The 10,114-nt window shown below is 31.5% G+C and overlaps 1 pseudogene; it reads right to left on the minus strand.

Annotated features, from left to right (window-relative positions):
- Positions 1–6,832: 6,832 nt before the first annotated feature.
- Positions 6,833–9,688, minus strand: LOC117926049 (annotated as a pseudogene).
- Positions 9,689–10,114: the final 426 nt, after the last annotated feature.

A 10,114-nucleotide genomic window follows, 5' to 3' on the forward strand; every position in this document is an offset into this window, starting at 1 on the left:
CAAAGCAAACCTAACAGTAGTTTCTCCTCTTGTTTCTTGACTTTTTTCTCATTGGACATACAAGTATAGCCTACACATATATTACTGCTACAATATAAATGTTTTGTCTGATTACAAGAATTTATTCAACACGTATTCATTATTTGTGCCCCATCACGTCTATTAACCGCATGCCATTTGGAGTTTTCTGGGGACAGTCGACAAAATATGATAATTAATATTACTATTAACTTCATATATTTGAAGGTCACATGGGCTGCTATGTGTATGATATATGAAACTCAGGGCTTATTCTTTCCTTCAAACTAGCCACTCCTTGGAAGGCAACCCCATCAATCGGTTTTCCTTTTTGATTTTTTTCATTGAACACGTATGGCCTACACAAGAATATTACTATTATTACTGAAAAAATATAATTGTGTCTTGTCTTATGCACATGGATTTTATTCAACATACACTGCATGGTTTGGAAGATTTCTCTCTACCACTGAAAAAATAATGTTTCTGATAATGTTATATATTTGAAGGTCCTGTGGTAACACAACGACTCAATAGTATTATTTGAAGTGCAAAAAAACTTAAAGTTTGTTTGGGAGTGACTCGGATAGATCAAGTAGACGTAATTTGCTTTTTAAAAATAAGTGTTTGACTAAGTTTAAAAGATTATTTTCAGTTAAAAATCTAGAGAAGACTTTATTGATGTTTCTTCTAAAAATCACTTTTTATTATATAAATTGCCAAAATACCATTGAAGACTTCTTTTTCATTTATTTTCAAATACTAAAGATCTTATTAGGAATGTTTTCAAAAATAATTTTCAAAAACCATTTTTGAGATTGGTTTTCAAAACCAGGCTTTGATGTTATTTTAAACAAAAGTCTATCTAGAAATTTAGAATATTCTAATAGTGTTTTTTATGTTTCCAAATATTTTATTAAAAAAAATAATTCTTCATATTTGTATAACTCTTTTTTTAAAATACTCTCGAGAAAATAAGTTAAAACAACTTAAAATAATTAAAATATGTTTTCAAAAAAATCCTTTTTTTCATAACAAGTTTTCAAAAGATTATTTTTTGTCAAAAAATTATCAAATGTGTTTTCAAGTTTGAAAAATAATTTTTTATTTTTAAAAACAGTTCTCAAATAGACTCTAAGTTTCCCTAATAGTAATTTTTTTTACACAATGTTTCCCTAATAACATTGTAGAAGGCGCTCAGGGTATGTTTTGTAGGACACAGGATTCCATTTGGAGCTCAAGTTAAGAATCCAAATAAAGGTGAACCATGACTCGCAGAGGAAGGCGAGGAGCCAAGTGAAGCCATTGTTTTTTAGGGAGAGGAGACGGTAAGCAAGGAGGGAGAGGAGAAGGAAGAAAATGGTGACGTCCGAGGCTCTATGGAGTGTGTTTTTCTGGGGGATTTTTTCATAGAGAGGTGAAGGAATTGGTTTGGCCATCTAATGGAGGAGGATTGCTTAAAGTTGCCTTGTTGGGCAGATGGTGTATGTGGTTTGTGGAGGTGTTAATGGACGTTTGGATTGATTTATCCTCTCCTTCATATCGGCCACTCCATGGATGGCTACCCTACCATAGTTTTTCCCTTCGTTTTCTCATTGGCCAACAGAACTGTTCTACTGCATAATAATGTGTTCAGACAATCACTTGTGTCTTGGTTTTTACTTTCGAATGTTACTTTTGGTTTTGTACTTATATATAAAAATAAGTTAATTTAAATACAATTTAAATACAATTAATAGTATTAAGTATTAAATTCTTTGTTTTTATTATTATTTTATTTTTATTAAGTATTAAGTATTAATACAATTATAGTCATGTTGAGAATATATTTTGAATGTTTTAAAAAGTTATTTTTAATATATAGTAAAAAAAAAACAAATATTTTAATTTTTTATTTAGTAAAAATCTTTTAAAAATAAGCAATAAGTAAAAGAAAAAATTAAAAACTATTTTAATATTTAACTTAATGATTTAATAATAATTTTCAACTCATCAAGTTTAGTAAAAGTCGTATTAAAATCATCTTAAACAATTAAGTATTAAGTTTCTAGTTTAATTTATCAAATGTCACCTTAATTTATTAATTCTTTGACTCACTTGATATCTGCCTCAAGTGCGCAGCCCCTACATGACAAAAAATTCAACGTACACATTTGGGAAAATGAATGTAGACACAAGCATGGTCTTAAAGAAAGGTAAGTTTGAATTATTGCAGCTTCGCAACGAAATCCGTGACTTAGTATTTTGCAGCCAACTCCGTGACACTTTTGAAGACCACTGAGGTCGACTGTTCATTGACAACACAGAAACTGACCTGGAACATGAACCTAGCTATCTTTGAAAAAATCAGTATTTAGAGGCTGCCTGAAAAGTCTGTTCCGGTAGTGGAAACAAGACTTATGTGGTGTGATGTTAATGCCATTTTCTACCACAAAATGTAAGACATAAGCGGGATTTTGTATTCTGGGCACAGCATGAGGCAAGGCATCTCTATGATCATTAAGTTGAACTTGAAGTTGGGAAAGTTTTTCTTGCGGAAGCATACGGAGAAAAAACGAAAGACGAAGACCATGATGAGTTGTAGTGTTTGGTGGGGTATAGAAGAATCACCACTATGCGACAAATGAGATTAAGGCATTGTTTCTATTCATGAGCACTGATTGATTTATTATGCTGACTCATTGCTATATATTTTATGTCTAACTGATAAGTGACTATGGTATTAGAGTTTTTTATCTCAGTGTTTATAACTCAAACCTCCTTGTTTTCTATTTATTGAACTCAAGAAGTGGAGCAGCACATGAAATGGAGTTTTAAATAGTACTTGAATATATTAGTGTTTTTTATAAGTGTTTTTAGAATCCGTTTGATAGTAATTTTAAGAAACATTTTTAATATTTTTAATACTTAAAATTTTTTATCATTCAAGTGTTAGAAGTATTAAAATCGCTTTTAAAATTATTCTTAAACGCACTCTTATAATGTGTTTGATAGTAACTTTAGGAAATGTTTCTAATTTTTTTAACACTTAGAAACTTTTTATCTATTAAGTATTAAAGATGATAAAAATAATTTTTAAAATCACTATCAAACAAACTTTTAATATAAATATTTTTTTTTACAAGAGAATCATTTGTAAAATGTTTCTTTAAAAAAATATATAATAATAAGTGATTTTTAAAATTTAGTTAAATGTTTGATTTTTGTTTTTTATTTTATTTTATTTTAAAAAAACATTATCAAACAAACTATTAATGGATTTGATATACAACATTAAAAGCTAAGCTAATAAGTAGCTTAACATTTATACTTTGGAGAGAACATCGCTTTATTGTCCCCACATTCATCAAAAGTGGAGTCAACATTCCCATTCAATAATGGATCAACTCTACAACATCTATTCAACGCATGGATCCCACTACAACCACCATTCAACAATGACCCTTAACAGAGAACCTATTTCAAACCAAAACACTGATGTTGAACACCTCTGATATATATATCCTCCAATGGTACTTTGTTCAAATATTATACTACCTTTTAAATTATGCTTGTATTTAACAAAATAAAAACTCCTAGTAATAAAATATGACTGAATCACTCAAACTAAAATATTTCAATTGACTTTTAGAAACTAAATCAAATTATATCTCTTTATTCGAAACTTTTCTCCTCAAGTTTTTTTTTTAAATTTTTTAACATATATAATTTCTTAAACTTAATTTGTAACTTCAAATAATGTTCTTAATCTTCTAAAATCTTCAAATTTGAGAGGTTTTGTATTTCTCTACTTCTCTTTTTGTATTCTTCTTTATTTTGTACATCCATTTTACTTCAAATGTCTTTCCCTTTTGAAAGATATTTTACTTGAATATTATTTCATTTTTAGTTTTGCATGGCTTCTTCAAAATCAAATGGTTCACAATCTCAAGTTCACGACTTATAACCCCAAGATAGTTCTTCTATAAATGCCACTTGCATATTTGAAGAGTACTATAACTAATCTTCTTTTGTAATTGTTTGTGTTTCTCTCTATCAACTTTATTACTCCAACAAATTGGTATCAATACTTTTCCATATCCAACCTATATGATATTAACAAATTCTTTAATTCATAACTTTATGTTATGTAATTTAAGTTAATTTATACATAACTTTGGACCATCATATGTGCAAATTCTTTTATGCACAACTTCTAGTTATAGATGTATAAATGTTATCATAGCTTTGGGCTATGAAAAATACAATAATTTATTCATAATGTCTAGTTATAATATGTCACATCAAGAGATTTTCTCCATAACTTTAGGTTATAGTGTTTCTTGATCTATATCCAAATAAAAAATTAAACACACAAATGATTAACCTCACTCTAATACCAAATGTTAAAAAGTACTTCACTTGATATTTAATATCAAACTTTTATATATATATATATATATATATAGGATGTGAAGAAGAAAGTACACCTTGATCTGTATCTCTAATTTCAAGAAAACTTAAAGTTCTTGAAATAACCGTTTTGAACTCTTTCACTCTTGATCTTTACTCTCTTGCTCCCCCTTTATACACTCCTTAGTGAGAAATAAGGAAATACTTTTGAAAAAAAATATATATAAGAGTGGAGAGAGGGACCAAGAGCTTTTCAATTTATAGGTGCATTAGAGTTCTTCTCATCAATGAGCCATTAGTTAAATACTTTAAAACTTCTTATTAATTAAAATTAATAATAATAACAATTGGAACACAAACTTCATAAGTATTATGAATTCTAAAATGAATCTAAATTACCTTTACAAAAAATTTATACATATGGGAAAATGAATGAAAACTATTTAAGAAAAGAGAACTTAACTTTTAAGAAAAGAAAACTTAATATGTTCGTTAAGAACACTGTGATTCTAATTGTGATGGCAATGACTAGCCATGAAACCAATGCTCCGGTACCAATTTGCACTGGGATAAAGTAGAGAAGAAATAAAACATTGAGAAGAACACCGAAGTGATGCAAATCAAGGAATCACCACCCTTATAAGCCCAACTTCACCTTAATCGACTTCATTTCCTTGAATTTTCAATCTTGCTCTTGAAGTTGATTAGTCTCTTAAGTGGTAGCATTAAATCAAATTCTTTTGGAACAAAATTGTCAACCTAATTTAATATCACCACCAAGATTTCATTTCCCCAAGTTGCAGTTGCGGCTACTATGAAAGGCAAAACGGCAAGATACCGTCTTATTTGGGAACAAAGAGTGTCAAGATAGAGACAAGAAGGCAGTAAAATGGTGCATAGTTGTAAAATTTCTCTTACATTTAATTATTGTGATAATGCATGTCACAACAAATTTGATTAATACTTATGCTCTTCAGCAAAGTAAAGATTCCTCCATTTCAATTGACTTACTAGAAACTCTTTCTTTCACTTGTAATGATGCAAGCAAGAAAAAGCAGTGCCAAAGCTGCTGACTTGCAAATGGTGGATGTGGGTATCCCGTATTAATAGTGTATATTTGGTTGCATCTTAGAACATTTTAAAGTAGAAATCATTTAGAATTTAAGTTATTTTCAGCAAAATTAGAATTGATATGTTATGTATGCATAATATAGCTAGCTAGTAGGACCATAAAATGATAACAAAACAAATATTGGTGAAGTACTAATGCTAAGTATGTATAAAATGATAATAAAACAAAGGACGGTGAAAAGCAAAAACAAAGCAAGACCAATATCTTAGAACACTAGCTATGCTGTGTAAGTGGAAGCTTCAATGGAAACATGTTAATACAAGAACACAAAAATCAAATAATCCACACATAGAGGTACATGACGTTTTTCGACTAATCATGTCTATATTATTAACATATGAAAAATAACATTTCACTATACTATAGAAATGATTATAAAGGATAAAAATAAATTAATTATTAGATCAGTAAATATCTTATGTTTTTTCACTCTTTGTATCTATACCTTAAATAATTAGTCCTCTTATTCCATCTAGTATCATTCACTCTTCCTCATATCTTTGGATAGTCTTCACAAGCTTATCTTTATTTCATAATTTTTCCCCTCGTAATTTATAATATTTATATAGATATTTTCTAATGACTTTCCTTATTTTATATAAAAAAAATTATAATGACATATGAATTTAGAAAATATTCAATAAAATATTTTTAAAAAATAAATAAATATATACTAATTAGAAATTTGAGACGTTTTCCAACAATCCTCACCCTTGATCAAATTTTATTAAGTTAATCTATCAGTTATTTAGGATAAACTCTTTTACAAAGCTTGTTTTAACCAAATCCTTATTTTATACCCAGCTTCCTTGTGTACCAGGCTCTTCTCGCATGTCACAATTGCTTTCGTGTACCATGATCTTGTCATGCATCACGATCCTCATGCTTCTTGTATCACATTTTTGTGAGAGAAACAATTGACTTTACCTTCAACAAAAATTAATTTATTTTGTAATCCTTTTTTGTGTTCTATTCTTGTTGTCCTTCCAAAAATACTCAATCAAATCTTTGATACCACTTCTTGTGTCAATGGAAGCTTTAATTCAACTTCACCAAGTGTCTTCCATTATTTCTCACATCTCTATTTATTACGTATATTCTTCTAAGTTCTTCATATATTCTTCATAAGTTCATTTTTATCTCATGACATTTTTTTGATCATGACTTATGCTATTTATCAAGATATTTTTAATAGTTCCCCTTATTCCATAAGGAATCCAATTATAATGACTTGAGCTTAAAAAATATTCTATACAACAATTTTTTTTTAGAAAAAGAAATATATGTCAATTAAGAATTGGAGATACTTTCCAATATCCTCACCTTGGGCAAGAAATGTGAGCCGGCCATGATGCAATATGCTGGCAAAGCAATATAACAAAGCTCAGGAATTGACCGTAGACCCCAGGAAAGAATCCACATGTATGCAAGGCATTGGCGGAATTGGAGCTTGGCAGTAAGGGTGGCAATGAAAGGGCTGTTCTTGCTGAACAGGACCTCAAGGAGGCCGATAGCCCATCTCTTCCGTTGGGTAAGTGAAACAGGCCCTCCTGAGGGTACGCACCCAAGAAATGCCTGTGGGTCAGGCTGGCAGTATGTGGATCTCCAACCTTTTGCATGTATCGACATACCCGTGAGAATGTCTTCTGTTGTGATTCCATATAACCAGCCAATCTGATCACAAAACATCAGGCACCTAAAACCATTATACAGTGAGAATGCCTTATAGTAGAGTTAATGTAACTTTCACTGAGAAAATAAAAATAAAATAAAATAAAATAAACGAAAATCCTTATTTACTGAAAAATGTATGAACTTGAGGTAAAAAAGGAAGCGTGGATTTTATTCAAGGTACTACTCTTGTTGTCCTAAATATTTACAACTCACCGTTGTACCCCAGCTAGTTCCACACTCATAGCTGCCAGTTGCAACTTGTTGGGTCAAAAGATCATATGGAGAATGGGAAATCCCCCTCAACCCGGATAAAATCCTTGCAGCTGTTGTGGTGAATTCCTTTGAATTTCCGAATGTTTTTTCTAATCTCTCATCAGTTAATTTTCCTACTAAGAAGTGGAAAATTGTAATGCATAGTTTCATATAACATTTTAAGATCCCCCTAAGAAAATTAGAATGATATGTAAGACAAATAAATTGGCTGCATACCACTTCTTCCTTTGATCTCCATCCTGCCTTCTAGCCATAACCCATAGATAACTTTTCTTCGATGAAAACATCCCGTTCCACCATACATAGGTCCTTGAAGCCCTGCTATCCCACTTCCCACATACTGATTCGGCAAACACATCAATTAATAAAAAAAAAATGAAAGAGGCTTCTATTACGTGTGCTCTATAGTATGGAAGAGATCACTCTTCACTATTGAAATTTGACATACCTTAAACAAAACTACTAGCTGATTTCCAAATGGGTCGTCCCTTAGTCCATTATAGAAGGATTGTGGAGTCTGAACAAACCCGCAGTCCTGTTCATTCTTGGAACCGAGGAGCAAACACATTGCATGATGAAAAATCTGTGGATTGTTGGCGTACATATCACAGTCTATGTTCAGCATGAAAGGAGCATTTGTCATAACTCCAGAGACTCTGGTCTGTTTATCATGAAACAATCAGGGGAAAAGAAGGAATATCAGTAATTATACGACAATTCAAGGGGCTTCCTTACCAGAACATTCATGGCACCGGCTTTGTAATGGTGTGGATGCCTGGGATGCTTCTCTCTGGATACATAAATTAATTAGATGTGGCAGTCCATCAGGGCGACTCTCCTTATTCTCCAATATAACCTACAAAGTCACCATTCATGGTTATAGAATATCACCACTCCCTAGCTCTCTCATGTTAACCAAATAGTTATAGCTTAAATTGGTTACTCTTTTTTTTTTTTTTAAATACTAATCCACGGGCAAAATATTTATACAATCATTTTAATCTCATATGATTAGCCGCACGTGTTGCCTTTTTTTGATATACAATTAATAGTAGTAACAATGAGTAAACATACCTTGATTATGGTCGGATGGTTTTCCCTTTCTACATTTGAGAAAGCCACGAACTCTGCAGAACTAAGCTCATACGGCATTGACTTTAGGGTTGCATCTTCAATTTTTTGTCCAAGCTCTTCATACCTTTCCTAAAAGAGATGAAGATGAACAAAATTGTATAAGCATAAGGAAGATATCTGCAAAAGCTTTTATCAAAGCATCACTGTACACTGATGAAGAGGAGATATATTTGGAGAAGTAGCATACTGGCTAGTGGAATTCTTTTCTGAAGAAGGTTTATGTATAAACAGAAAAGAAAAGGATCAATACTCAATATACTGAAAGAAAAGAAAATTCCAAATTCCAAATCATCTGCATTTTAAAAATTGTAATTAAAAGTAAAGAAGCAAAAATTAAATTGCACCAAGTACTTATGGTTCATACTAGGAATAGTTTGTGTACCTTTATCTTTCTGTATTCTTGTAGGAACTCCATCGAATTATCATTCGATGATACCAACTCAGTGGAAAAGTATCTAAAGGGAGCTCTAGTTTGAATACCATACTTCTTACAGAAAGGATCCCAATACTTAGCAAACTTAGATGCTTCAAGGAGAGCGTAGAAGGTGAGAGGGGAAGCTCCATCATCCGACACATAGCAAGAAAGCTTGTTAGCTGGATAGTCAAGTGCCAGTAAGGAGAGGACAGTGTTTACAGTGATGAGAGGGGGTTCCAGCATGGGATCTGTAGTTGTAACAAACACGTCCACTGGAGGAAGCTCATCAACTCTGTTCAGAAAATCAAGAGTATAGTCATATATGAAAATTGAAGGTAGACAAAAACGCCAAAGTACATGAAGAGTTTTACTAAGGGAATTATTAGATACCGATAACATTGTAGAAGGCGTTCAGGGTATGTTTTGTAGGACACAGGATTCCATTTGGAGCTCAAGTTAAGAACCCAAAGAAAGGTGACCCATGACTCACAGAGGAAGGCGACGAGCCAAGCGAAACCATTGTTTTTGAGGGAGAGGAGACAATAAGCAAGGAGAGAGAGGAGAAGGAAGAAGATGGTAAGGTCCAAGGCTCTCTGGAGTGTATTTTTCTGGGGGATTTTTTCATAGAGAGGTGAGATTGGTGTGGCCATTCGAAAGTAGAGGAGGATACCTTAAGAGTTGCCTTGTTAGACAGATGGTGTATGTAATTTGTGGAGGTGTAAATGGCTTTATAGTTGTGCTGGCCATTCCTTGCAGAGCAAACCCAACAGTAGTTTTTCAATTTTCCTCTTGTTTTTTCTCACTGGACATACTAGTGTAGCTTAATTAAACAGCCATATTCCTATTATTACTACTACAATAGACTCAATAAGGCTATTTAAAGTCAAGAATACCTAAAAGTTTATTTGGGTATGATTCTGAAAATGCTAAAACTACTTATTTTTAATATGTATTTGATGAAGTTTCAAAAACTATCTTTGAGAAATTTTAAAATCACATCTTATACAAAAATTTGGTAAAAGTTTTTCTAAAAATCACTTTTTTATCATACATATATCATCAAAAACTTCTTTTTT

This window comes from Vitis riparia, chromosome 12, assembly GCF_004353265.1.
Source record: "Vitis riparia cultivar Riparia Gloire de Montpellier isolate 1030 chromosome 12, EGFV_Vit.rip_1.0, whole genome shotgun sequence".
In the NCBI taxonomy this organism is placed as follows: domain Eukaryota; kingdom Viridiplantae; phylum Streptophyta; class Magnoliopsida; order Vitales; family Vitaceae; genus Vitis; species Vitis riparia.